This window comes from Hydra vulgaris, chromosome 02, assembly GCF_038396675.1.
Source record: "Hydra vulgaris chromosome 02, alternate assembly HydraT2T_AEP".
NCBI lineage: Eukaryota > Metazoa > Cnidaria > Hydrozoa > Anthoathecata > Hydridae > Hydra > Hydra vulgaris.
In genome coordinates, this window is record NC_088921.1 from 20,527,476 (window position 1) to 20,540,961 (window position 13,486).

Consider the following 13,486-nt stretch of genomic DNA (forward strand, 5'->3'; position numbering starts at 1 on the left):
TTTAGTGATGTGTGACAAGACACGGTTTTGGCTGTCTTTGCATAAATTTGTTTTGGTGTAAATGTTTTTATAATAAGTTGCTAGGGAGTTGAGTATTTCGCCAGTTTCACTCGTCAATGTGCCGTCATTCTTGCGAATTTCGGTAATTGACTTGTTCCGCTGTCGAGTTTTTTCCCAATTATACAAAAATTTGGAAGGTTTTTCTCCTTCTTCGATTAGTTTTTGTTTCATGCGAATAAACGCTCCGGGAAACTGGAGCAAGAAAAGAGCATCGCGTTTTTCTTTGATGCTATCTAAATTCGGGTTAGCGTTTTGTTGCTCCCGTTGGATTTCGTTTTCAATCCTTTTCATTTGTTTTTTGTTTTTCGCACTTTCCTGTATCGATATGTGTTGTAATTCAGCCCTTACAAAAAGTTTGCAGTCGTCGCACCATTTTAAAATTGACGTGTAGGACCTTTTTTTTGTTTGCCAATTTTGAATTAAGAGTTCAATTTTTTGCCTATGCACCTCAATTTCCAAAAGAGAACAATTTAATTTCCAGTAACCTGGTCCTCTCCTAAATTGACTAAAATTGACAGTTGTTGACACGAAATCCTGGTCGGAAAAAGGGTTGGTGAGAATTTTGGAGCGTGTTGTTTTTTTGGCGACTTTATCAGGGCAGTAGATTCTGTCGAGTCTACATTTGACCGTCTGATTGACCATGTGAATTCTCGTTTAGTGGGAAACTTATAACGAAAAACATCTACTAGGTTATACTTACTTCGGAAGACCCCGAGTTCAGAAATGCCGTAGGTGTGATATTTAGCGTTGTTTGTTCCTTCTGTGTCAAGAGGCAGGCTTTCGACCATGTTGAAGTCCCCGGCCAGCAGGACGGGTAGTCCTGTATCCTGCGAGAATGCGCCAAGGTCGCCAAAAAAATGGCGCCTTTCTCTCGGCACATTGGGCGCGTAAATATTCAGCACCTGCATTTCGTGTTCGTCAATTTTGATCATGGCGTTTAAAATTCTACCGTTAGCGTCCCTTTTTAGTTCGGTTAACGAAATGTTGGATTTAGAGAGAATCGCCACCCCGCAACAACTGTGGCTCGGACCAGAGTTCTAAATAGACTCGCCAGTCCATTCGTCACCCCACTGCTTAACAGTGGACGGTCCAGACTTTGTTTCCTGAAGGAGGATGAGATCGTAGGAGGACTTTTTAAGAAAACCAAAAAAATTGTCGCGTTTAGTTTGGTCGTTTAGACCGTTTATGTTGCATGTTAAAATGTTAATAGCCATGATGGAGAGAAACAGCTTTCCTAATTTGAAAACTCGTGTCGCCTAAACATACATATAATAATTTTACAACCTGACACAAATAAAACAAACATAAAAGTCTTAATCTTAATGCACGAGTTTTCCATTTAACTGACGTAATACAAACAGATGGACGCACTGGACCATACAATTTTACACAAAAGCGCGAACTACAACAATACAAACATCCACAGCTTAAGCGCTCGTTAAGAAACGTGTCATGCATAACTAATGAGAAATTAAAAAAAGAACAGAAAAAAGTCGAAAAAAAAGATTTTTTTGCTAAAAGATAAAAATGAAAATTTAGAGCGAAAAAGTTCGAAATAAAAGTCTGATTTGAGAACAAAGCTAAAAGAAGAAAATTAAAACGAAAAAAATAAGAGGAAATAAAAATCTTACGATTTCTTTTCCGCACACAGTTGGCTTTCATAGTCTTCATCGATTACAAGAGAATCCGTTTCGTCGTCAAAAACGTCAAAACATCTTTTTCTTTCAAAAACAAATCTTCATCCAAACACTCGGGTACTTTTTTCTCTGCTGTATTTGTTACCTTTTTTGGAGTTTCACATTCCGAAATTCCCAGTCGTTTTCTTGTCGGCTGGGCGGATTTTCGCGTTTTTGAAGACTGTTTTTTTTCACTATGCTCTTCTTTATCAGTTTCCATGTCGACACTGATGTCAATGCTGCCACTGTTAACATCAATGTTTACACTTGCGCTGTCGACTTGTGATATAGTAGGTTTTATTGGATCTGAGGGTACAATGGTTGGGTTTGATAATTTTGGAGTGGATTCAAGCTGGCCTTGATGTTTATTCCTTAAAGTGAGTCCATCAACGTTTTGATATCGAGGTAGAGGGTTTTGGAAAGAATTCTTCCAGTTCCTGATAAGAATAATCACATTACCAGTGAAGATATCCTCACCGTGCGCCCTACATTTCTGCAAATAAAAGGAGTCGAAATCCCCTCTTCCTCCAGCCAAGTGCTTGCCAAGCAAAACGATGGCGCTTTGACAACCATTTCTTAGCGTGCCAATGGGGATATTTTGAACTAGCACGTGCACCTTTCGAATCAACTTCTGCTGAAAAGTTAAAACGCAACCCCTGACTTCAATTTCAGTGTCGAGAAAAGATGACAAAGAGAAAATATTAACCACCATTTATTTTAATATAACGAAAAGTTATGCACCAGCATAACTTTTCGCCATATTAAAATAAAACTTAAACTAATAATCGGTAACCAAAATACAGAAAACGGATTTTTATGAAGCATACCTTATTAACACAAATAGAACTCTAGAACTAAGACTTTTGATCTTAGCCATTAGGCCGAGAAGCGATAACTGACGCTGCAGACATAGTCGGACTGACGCCGTCTTCAACAATGTACTTGTGGTTTGAATTAGTACGTCTAATCATTTTCGTCGTCATCAACATCAGCAGCATCATCATCAGCAGCATCTGAGACCATTAGCAATGTTAGACACTCTGAAAGTCAAAAATTTTTCTTATTTTCAATCTGGGCCGCGCTCAGCAGTAGTGCAAAGCCGAGGCAACCCGTGGTCAAGGCAAGGTAAACCTATGATCCCATGACCTTATGCCGAAAATCAGATTAATATATGCGCCGGACTGTGCCGGCGTACCAGATATTAAACTGATAAGAACAGATACTTTTTTTTTTTTTTTCTAACAACTAGGGTTACCTGCAGCTGATATCAGGCTTACACAGGGTCCTAGAAGATAGGATTGTTTTTTGTTTATTTGGAAAGGTAAATTTATTTTATTGCCCACTTAAAGGTTTTTAATACAGCTAGAAAGCCGAAACTAAGTAGCACTTATTTTAAAGATATATATATTTTTAATAATAGGTAAAGATATTTATTTAGGTTTTAGTATAGTTTTATAAATTTTTGTTAGTTTTTTGAATACATCAATAAATTTTGTATATGTATTTTCTTATATTTTAGTTTTTTATGTTTTTTCTGAGACATTTTTTTAATACCATTCGTCTCGGTTATTTATTAGATTTTTTGGATTTTGATTTTGTTGTAGCTTAGCCTCCTCCATTGCCTTTCGCCTAGCTAATTTTTCTTCTTCGTATATTTTTCGTTTTACTTGCTTTTGCTCTTCATACTCTTGTCTTCGTTCCATTTTTTGTTTTTCATATTCGGCTCTTCGATACCGAACGTACTTTTTAAGATCATCTTCGCTGCAATAATTTTTGTTAAAACCATGAAAGAAGTTTGTGTTATAACACCATATCTCGTGGTAACTCATACTTTCAAATTCTGATGGGAGTTCAACTCCAGAGACATCAATTTCTTTTCTTTCACGTCTATAATCACTGTCATGGTTTTGAATAGGTTGTTCTGTTTGTATTGCTTCAGATGGTGTGTTACTTATTTGCTCCATACTTAATTCATTGTTATTGTCTGTCATTTTTGGTTTAGGTTCAGGGTTTTCAGTTATATTTGTTTCATTTATGATTGGCATTAATTTAATTTTTTTGCTACTCTTCCGTTTTAATACTTTTTCAGTTTCTTGCGCACTTTGAGAAATGTCTTCAACTCTATTTTTTGTAAATTTTTGTGTTTCACATTTTGAAACTATTAAGCTAACGGTGGGATCGTCTTTACACTTAGTTACAAAAAACTCTACAGGTTGTTCTTTTATATCTTTTATTGTCTTTCTAGGTATTTCTAGTTCTTCCTTCTTTTCTTCGTTAACTTTCTCCTCCTGGGGTACACTTCCTGCTCCCTCCTGTCCAGTATATATTGCTCTAACATTGCACTCCATAAGTTTTATTTGTCTAGGTATTGGACGCTCTAAGTTGTCCATAACGGCCACTATAATTCCAGAAAAATATGGCGTTTTGAATTTGGGAGTATGCCTGAAAACTGGCCTTGTGTGGATGTGTTTTCCATAACCCAGTTCCTCTAATGCTTTCCCTACGAGAAAAAACTTCTTCTCGAGTGGAAATCCAATAATAGACACCGCTACTATTTTCAATATGTTTCTAGTAGGTGTGGAATTATAAAAATGGTAGAGTTTGCCATTTATAATAAGACCTTTCTCTTGTAAAAAATGTTTTGCTTTGTCAGATCTCATGACAATTTCTATCATGGACCCGTTCCTAATTAATTAGAATCCCTCTTACTCCTTATCTAACCCGACATCCTCTATAGCTGATAAAACCTCGACCTCTCCAATTTTCGTGTCTAAAGTACACAAAAGAGTGATTTTTAAACTCGAATATTTAAATGATGTACAAGCTGTTGCTTGCGCATAGCTTTTAACTTTGGCGTTATTGTCTTCAACGTTTAAGGGTGATGGACTTTTTAAAGCCATGGTTATAAATACACTACGTGTATTCCTAAAGCCAATATAACAGGCCAGTAGACCTTCAACACTAAAATAAAACCTAAAATCAAAGACACTTAACTCCCTACAAACTAAAATTGCCGTACCGGCAACCCGTTGTAAAGGTAAGGTAAGCCCTTAGTAATCACTAATGAGGGACGTTGACCTTACTTAAGGTGATCACTAGCTCAGTTTTATACCTAAGATCAAGAATCAAGAACAGATACTTTTTTTTTTTTTTTTTTTTTAAATTTTCATATTTTCAGGGTAATACTTTATGATTTGAGTGATTTTATATGGTAAATATTAAGGAGTCTTTTTCATTTTTACATATTGCTTCATTGATTGAGTATGTATCATAGAATGTTTGTTTTGAATTTTCTCGAACTGCTTTGTTGTACTTTTTTTGCCACACCTATTTTATTTCTCTCTTAATTTTACTGACAATGTCTTTAGCGTTGATGTCTTTATTTACTTTTAGTTTGTTGTTTCTGGCTCTCTACAGTTCGGTAGTTGTGATATGTGTTAGTGTCGTAATTATTTTTGCTTTTTTATCATTTTTTGATAACTCTTTGACATTTTTCATAAATAATGTTTGAACTATGTTTATGGTTTCGTTTGGTGATAGCACATTATAAATTTGTTTCATTTCATTACATACTGTTCGCGCTTTTTTGCATGATATAAATGGATGAAGAGTGATTTCTAAGATGTTGCAAGATTTGCATGACGCATTTCCTCGTCCTTGATTTTTGCTCCAGTGTTGCAGTTTTTCTAGCGTTGGTAGGCTATTTAACATTATTCTCCAGTGGGTATTTTGACTAGGTTCTTGGGCATATGAATTAAAGTTTCTAGCTCATATTTGGTTCCAGGGCAGATGCTTTTGCAGTTTTGTCTCCCACATCAGTTGTATTTGCTTTATAAGCGGTTCGTTTTCTGAGTTAAATAATCCTTTATAAATATTTTTGGATGTTTTACTCAATAATTGGAACAATTGTGTATTGTTTTTAAGGGTAGTTATGGTGCTTTATAGAAAATTGGAAGTTCGTGGAGGGTTTTTGGGAAATTGTTGTAATTTAAAATTAGCCAAGGTTCGTATTTATGATTCTTTGTTTTTATTAGTGATGTTGCAAGGAAGTATTTTTGTAAGTAAAGAGATTCGTGTAGGAATTGACATTCTTTAATTTGGAAAAGATGCTTCATTTTCAAAGCTATACTTTGTCTGGCTGGGTCTAGGATTCCTAAGCCCCCGTTTGTCGTTTGAAGGTAAATTATTATCCGTTTTACCGGCTCTGCATGCTTACTTTGCCAGAGGTATTTCGAGGTCTCTTTTTTAATTTTTTTTTCTATTAGTTTATTTATTGGAATGATATTTACAAGAAACCATAGCTTTAACATAGCTAAGGTGTTGAGGAACATACCTTTGCATTTCAAAGATACGTTTCTATATTTAAAAAACCTTGTTTTCTTCGAGAACTTTTCGAGTACCAATTTCCAGTTCTCGGAGGCAGCATATCCTAGATCAGTAAAGAAAGTTACACCGAGGAATTTGAAGCCAGTTTGATTAACCCAATTAATATAATGATCTGGCAATAAGCCATTTTTGAATGTTTTTATCGAGTATAAAGTTAAAGCCACCTAAACCGAGTACTTTTGTTTTCTTTAAGTTTATATTTGAGCCAGTCGCTTGCTCGAAGTTATTTAATACTTTAATGATTTCATGGATAGAATATACGTTTTTTTTTGTTATTGCTGTATCGTCTGCGTATTGAAGGACTTTTAGGGGTGTTTTGGATCCAGGCAGGGGTATGCCTTCGATAAGTGGGTTTTTCTTTATTTCTAAAGACAAGGTTTCCACCACGATGCAGTAGAGCATGAGTGCTATTGGGTCGCCTTGCCTTAAAGCTCTCTCCACTTTAAAAGGCTTACCGAGGTAACCATTGTTTATTATTGGAGACTGAGAGTTTTCCATAGTTTGTTTTATGGCATAGATAAATTCTTTGCCTAAGTTATATTTTTCCATTATTTTGTAATGAAAATCTTGATCTACTTTGTCGAAAGCTTTCTCTTGATCGATCGAAATTACGCAGTCTCTATATTTTTTTAATTAGTGTATTCTATCAAGTCTCTTAATATAAATATATTAGAGAAGATGGATCTTTTAGGTACTGAACATGTTTGCGATGGTTCCAATATTCTGTCAAGAACTTTTGCTAGTCTGTTTGCCAGGGCTTTTGTTATGATCTTGTAATCTGCACAGAGAGGTGATATTGGTCGCCAATTTTTAATGTTTGTTTTGTCTCCTTTTTTGGGCAAGAGGCTGATAAGAGCTGTTCTCTGCGACCAGGTAAGTTCTTTTTCCTCTTAAAAAAAATTTTCGTTAGCTAGTTCCGTTAGATGGTGTCTGTATAGGTCCCAGAATGTTTGATAGAATTCAATAGGTAGTCCATCTATGCCTGAAGTTTTTCCTATATTTAGAGATTTAGCTGCTTTATACATTTCTTCAGTAGTTAGTTTTTTATTAGGACATTCATTTTCTTTGTTGTTTAGTGGAATAATGATGTTGTCAAGAAGAAGTTGTTGTTTTTCAATATTTATTTGACGATTTTTATATAGGTCTTTAAAATATTTACGTATAAATATTTGAATATTTAGATTATCTTTATATATAGCATCTCCATTCTTGATCTCCGATACTATCTTATTTTTTTGATTGCTTTTTTCAAGGGAAAAGAGTAGTTTTGAGGGGATTTTACCCTCTTCTATTATTGCTTGCCGAGTTCTAACAAAAATGCCTTGATCTACAGTGAGCTGCGTTATTTCGTTTTTTAGATTATATAACGCTTCTCTATTTTGGGGATTTTTTTCTTTTTCTATTTAATTTTAGTTTTTAAAAGAACGATTTTTTTTTTTTTGGATTGATTTCTCTAGATGTTTGGATGGCTTTTTCCTTAATTTTAAACTTTAAGATTTCCCACCATTGGTTATTATTTTCGTATTGATTTTTGTTTGTTGTAAATGTTCTAGGTCTTTAGTGATAGAATTCTTAAAGATGGGGTTATTCAAAAGATTGACGTTTAAATGCCAATATCCTGCGCCTCTTTGAGGTTGAGGCTCTATTTGTATTTTAACTAGAAAGGCTTTGTGGTCACTTAGAGTGTTTTCAAGTATTGAGCAGGTCCATTTAGTAATTTTATCTAAGTGACAGTAGATCCTGTCAAAACGGCTTTTGAATGAGTTATCTGTTTTTTCATATGTGAATTCTTTCTTGCAAGAGTTTTGCTTACGGTAGGTATCTTTTATTTTTTGCTTTAACAGGAAGTTTGTCAAACTCCTGGAACCAAGAGTATTGTTTTTGTTTAGCGAATCCCCTCCCTGCCTATCTGTATTGGCATCTTCCACCATATTAAAGTCACCAGCCAAGATTGTTTTATCACTGACACTAGTATGTTTTTCTAGAGTTTCAAAGAAATTTTCTTTTTCATTTGGGTTATTTGAACCATATATGTTGATTATTCTCACTTTTGTATTTTCTACATCTATGTTTGCTGCTAAGATTCTACCATGGTTGTCTTTCATTACTTGATCAAAGGTTGTTTTAGTTGTAGTGAGAATGGCAACTCCTCTTTCTTTGTTCGATTTATTGTTCCATATAGAGGAGCCATTTGTTTTTTGTTTCCACTCTCTTGCCCAGTGATCCTCTTTTTCTTTGGTTGCAGTGAGTTTCCTGGATGCAGAAAATTTCACAGTCTAAAGTTTCCAGAAATCTCATTACTTTGTGTCTTTATTTACTTCCGTAAATCCGTCATCAACAGAATCATCCTCCATTTCACAAGCGTCACCTTTGATTGGTTTCTTTTATTATCTTGATGAACTTGTCTCGTTTTGTTTTATTTTGTTTTGATCTGATGGTTTTGCAGAAACTTCGCCTATTTTCAATTTTGTTTGTTCTTCGGTACTCTTGGGTATTATTTTGGTTCTTGTTGTTCTGGTTTGTCATTGGCTGTGCTTGTTTCTTTATGAAGTGGTTCTGCAGAGCTTGTTTCGGTTGGGCTTATGATATTTATTTCTGCTCTCTCTTTTACTGGCTGTCCTGTATAAATAGCTCTTACGTACTGGCCCCTTAATTTTATAAACCTTGGGATATCTATATACAATTTATCCATAACAGCCATTAGTGTCCCAGTAAAGTACTGCGTTCCTTTAAATGGGGTTGTTTTTATAATAGGGTATGTTTTTAGATGTTTTCCGTACCCCTCTTCTTCAAGTTCTTTCCCAATCTGAGCCAGTTTAGCAGCTATTGGTAGACCTAGTATTGACACGTAAACACGTGTGCTCGGCTCTCGTCTTGGAGTCGAATAGCAGAATCGCTGATTAAAGCCGTTAATGGTCAGACCCCTTTCTAGTAGCCTATTTTTAGCCTTATCAGTTTTCATCACTACCTCCAGAAGTTCTCCTTTTCTTAACAGCGAGCTCCTTCAAGCTCTTCATCATTTCAAGAGAACATAGAACATCACGAAGAGAAGTTTTTAACGAAAGCTTACATAAAAGTGTGTTGTCATGCTTAAAGTAGTCTTTTGTTGATGTTTTTTCTTTTAAAGATACAGCGTGAGCATAGCGATTTTCCTGCCTTGTTATATTATCTATTTCCTCGTTAATCGGACCTAAGTCCACTGGGGAATCGTCATTAGGGTTTTCCAATTCAGATACATGGATTTCTTCCATAGAATTATCCATCTACTAGGATTTTATTATTACCTTTGGAAAATTGATTTATGTTCACAAGAACTCTGAATACTCACTTTATCCCTCAGTACGCCCCTTTCACCACTTATAAGTCCCTCAATACCCACTAAATCCTCAATACTCGCTAATCTTTCTATTAAAGGTCACAAGCTCGTCAAAATGCTAATAAATCGCAAGGTTACACCAAGAGATCTTAGCCATTAGACCGAGAAGCGATAACTGAACACTGCAGACATAGTCGCACTGATGCCGTCTTCAACAATGTACTTGTGGTTTGAATTAGAACGTCTAATCATTTTCGTCGTCGTCATCATCAGCAGCATCATCATCAGCAGCAGCTGAGACCATTAGCTGTGTAAGACACTCTAAAAGTCAAGATTTTTTCTTATTTTCAATCTGGGCCGCGCTCAGCAGTAGTACAAAGCCGAGGCAACCCGTGGTCAGGGCAAGGTAAACCTATGATCCCATGACCTAATGCCGAAAATCAGATTAATATATGAGCCGGACTGTGCCGGCGTACCAGATATTAAACTGATATGAACGGATACTTTTTTTTTTTTTTAATTTTTTTTTTTAGTATTATTATTTTTTTTTTCTGAGACATTTTTCTAATAACATTCGTCTCGGTTATTTATTAAATTTTTTGGCTTTTGATTTTGTTATAATCTAGCCTCCTCCATTGCCTTTCGTCAAGCTACTTTTTCTTTTTCGTATAATTTTTTCTTTGCTTGCTTTTGTTCTTCATATTCTTGTCTTCGTTCCATTTTTTGCTTTTTAAACTCAGCTCTTCTATACCGAACATACGTTTTTAAATCATCATCGCTGCAATTATTTTTGTTAAAACCGTGAAAATAATTTGCGTTGTAACACATATATCTTGGTAACTCATGGTTCCAAATTCTTTTGGTAGTTTTGATAAATTTTTTTTTTTAACTTTTTCTTTGTTTTTTATTTTTATTAGTGCTCATACATTTATTTTATTGGATCAGATAAAAGGACTGGTTCGAGATATTGAAGAGTTCGACTAAGTCCCCTTAAAAAAATTTAAAAGAGAAAATCTAAGATTGTATTATATGTTTAAGATTAATTTTGTTGTTGTACTTTCGCTTATTGCATTGTTAATTGAGAATATTTTATGAAATTCTTCTATATTATTTTCCTTTGCATATTTATTATATTTAGCTCTCCATATGAATTTGATTTCTTGTTTTATGTTATTAGAGATTTTTTTTGATGGTATCTCTATTAGTTCTTTGTATTTCATGTTTCTCGCTCGCTATAGTTCTGTCGTTATGATATTTGTTAGTGTGATTATACGAAGCGCAACTTTATCATATTATCCTAATTGCTCACGATTTGTAAGGAATATAATATGAACAATATTAAAGACTACATCATGTCGAATTTTTTCGTTGGTGCTTCTCAGAGCTTGCCAAACTAATCGAGCCTTTTTACATATGATAAATGGGTGAAGTGAAGTTTCAATAAAGGTACATGATCTACAAATATTATTTCCTCTTCCCTTGTTTTTCCTCCAGGACATAATTTTCTCTAAGGTTGGGAGGCTGTCGTGTAACATTCGCCACAAAACGTTTTGGCTAGGACCCTGTGCATAGGATATGAAACTTCTCAGCCATACTTTGTTCCAGGGAATGGTTTTTTGGATAATTCCTTCCCATTTCGATTTTTTTTATATAAGGGGATCTCTCATTGTCAGATAATAAGTTATATAAGTTCTTGGATGTTTTCTTTTCCATTGATAGGATATTTTTATCATTATTTTTAATTGCTGATATTACATCTTGGTAGTAGAAAGGGAGATTGTTTAAAATTTTAGAGAAGTTATTCTGATTCAGAAATTGCTATTGTTGAAAGTTGTGGGCTGCAAATTGTGAAAGAGAAATGGCAAGTAAATATTTCTGCAAATAGTATGACTCGTGTGGGGTACAAACTTCTTTGAAGTTTAACAAATGCTTTATCCTTAAGGCTAAACCTTGTTTTATTGGGTCAAGGATACCTATACCTCCTTTGTTAGTTTGGTATATTTAGGATATCTCTTTTAACTGGTTCTGAAAACTCGTTTTGCCATAAGTATTCCGAGACTGATTTTTTTTTTTTTTTTTTCGACAATTTTATTTACTGGAAATACATTTGCAAGAAACCAAATTTTGAATAAAGCCTGAGTGTTTTAAAAGATGGCTTTGCACCTCAGTGATACATTTCTATAAGCGAAGTTTTTAACCCTATGATTAAATTTTGTTACTGCTTTCTCCCCATTGGTTGCGGCAGTATATGCTATATCGGTAAATAATTTATTCCGAGGATTTTCATTCCAGTTATATTGGACCAGCCAAGAGGTATTTTTTCATGTTTGTTGTGATTAATATAGTCAAAGCCACCTAAGGCAAGAGCTCTTGTTTTAGTCATATTAATATTAGACCCAGTAGCTTCTTCGAAGGTTTTTCAGCGTTCTAAATAACTCTTTTATCGATAGTGCATCTCGGACAAACACTGTTGTGTCATCCGCATATTGCATCACTTTTAGCTTCCCATTCGTTCCGGGTAGCCTTATTCCGTTAATGTTATGGTTATTTTTAATAGCAATGGCTAGAGTTTCAACGGCGAGACAATATAGCATCAGAGAGATTGGATCTCCCTGTCTTACCTCTCGCTCTTTGTTAAAAGGCTCACAAAGGTAACCACTAATAAAATTATTAGTGATTGTGTGTTTTTCATGATATTATTAATAGCCTTGACAAAATTTTTACCCAAATTTAGTTTCTCTAGAACTCGAATGAGAAATTTGCGGTCTAGCTTATCGAATGCCTTTTCTTGGTTAATCGAAACAATTATGCTCTTGATGTTTTTTTGGTTTGTATATTCGATTATAGCTCTTGTGAGGAAGATATTTGAGAAGATGGTTCTACCTGGCACTGAGCACGTCTGAGATGGTTCTAAGATATTAGGCAAAACTTTTGCTAGCCTATTTGCTAGTGCTTTGGTGATTATTTTAAAGTCTGCGCACAGAAGGGATATCGGTCGCTAGTTTTTCATTGAAGATAGGTCTCCATCCTTAGGTAGGAGACTTATAATAGCCGTGTTTTGTGACCATGTCAACTCAGCCTTATCGTCAAACAGATTTTGATTCCCAATTTCTGTAAAAAATTTACCATATATATTCCATTATTTTGAGTAGAATTCGACTGGAATTCCATCTATTCCTGGGGTCCTTTCTGTGTTTAGGGTCTTAGCAGCCTCGTGCAGTTCCTCGCTCGTCAATGGGAGGTTAAGAAATTCATTTTGCTTGTTGTTAAGGATATTTTTAACGTTGGTTATAAGGAAATCTTGTTTATTTATGGAAAGGTTTTCTTTTTTTTTGTAGAGTTCTTCGTAATAACTTCTCATGACTCTTAGGATGTTTGTTGTATCCTTGTAAGTTAAATCACCATCTTTTATTTCTTTAACTGTTTTCTTTTTGTTATTATTTCTTTGGAGTTGAAAGAGTAGCTTTGAGGTTACTTCTCCTTTTTCTACTAGTATTTGCTTAGTTCTTATAAAAACTCCATTACCATCCTCAAGTATTTTTAGTTTACTTTTAAGGTTGTTTATTTTTTCTTTGTACTGTGTACTTTTCTTTTTTTCGTTAATAATTTTATTGGAAATAGTTTGTATTTTCAGCTTTGTTTGCTTTGCTAACACGGTCGATCTTTGGATTGCAGTTTCTTTTATGTTGTATTTGACAATTTCCCACCATTCGTTATTATTATGATATTGATCTTTTTCTGATATGAGTATTTTAAAACCGTTCTTCAGGTTTTCTTCAAAGATTTTATCTTGAAGGATGCTCGTATTAAGCTGCCAGTATCCAGGACCTCTCTTATCAAATGAATTTATTTTATATCGGTAATAGACAGCGTTATGATCACTGAACGTTGTATTTTCAATATAACATCGGCAATTTACTTTGGAGGTGTAGATTCGATCTATTTTGCTTTTAACTGTTTGATCAATTTTTTCATATTTGAATTCTCTTTTCTGAGGATAAGTTAGTAGGTAAGAGTCAAATATTTCATATTTTTCACACATTTCTTT

General features: G+C 34.5%; 1 non-coding gene and 1 pseudogene across 1 annotated transcript; both read right to left on the reverse strand.

Moving 5' to 3' along the window:
• Positions 1-2,802: 2,802 nt before the first annotated feature.
• On the reverse strand, positions 2,803-2,985 carry LOC136077311 (U2 spliceosomal RNA). The gene has a single exon (XR_010637012.1). It is a non-coding gene; the product is annotated as a U2 spliceosomal RNA (small nuclear RNA).
• Positions 2,986-9,785: 6,800 nt separating this feature from the next.
• Positions 9,786-9,963, reverse strand: LOC136077419 (U2 spliceosomal RNA; annotated as a pseudogene).
• Between the last annotated feature and the right edge of the window lie 3,523 nt (positions 9,964-13,486).